The following is a 522-nucleotide window of genomic DNA, read 5'->3' as shown; positions in this document are numbered from 1 at the left end:
TGTATTTGGTGGATGGTCAGAACATCAGAGAGAAAAGAACCTTGAACTCCATATTGATGTGTTCAAAGTTTAATAGTTGTTTTGCTTTTTTAAAAGTAGAATACAGCTGTGTATATTTAACGTAATTTATTATTTGATTCAAATGTCGTGAAGACCATATGAAATATTTTTGAACTTACTTTTAAATACCAAAATCTGCCCTTTTTTTTTTGCCCAATATTTCTTTCCTACAAAAGAAATTTTGATTTTTCTATTTCATTTTAAAGCACTAAAGTAGCAGATGGCATTGTTACTCTTCCTGTGATGCACCTTTGTATCATTCTTCAGCCTTCCATGCTGCTCTTGCTTCCTGTTCTGATAAAGGTTCCCTTGCCATATCTTCCCTTGAGATTTAATTGGAATATAACAAGTCAAGCGAGCTCCAGGCTGCTGGGAAGAGGAGTGTTCAATGCGAGAAGAATATCTGCATACACAGTCCAGCTGTTTCTTAACTAAAGAAAAAAACTCGAATAAATTTTGCAT

This window comes from Natrix helvetica (genome assembly GCF_964273705.1).
Source record: "Natrix helvetica genome assembly, chromosome: Z".
NCBI classification, from domain to species: domain Eukaryota; kingdom Metazoa; phylum Chordata; class Lepidosauria; order Squamata; family Natricidae; genus Natrix; species Natrix helvetica.
This window is presented reverse-complemented; position numbering follows the sequence as displayed.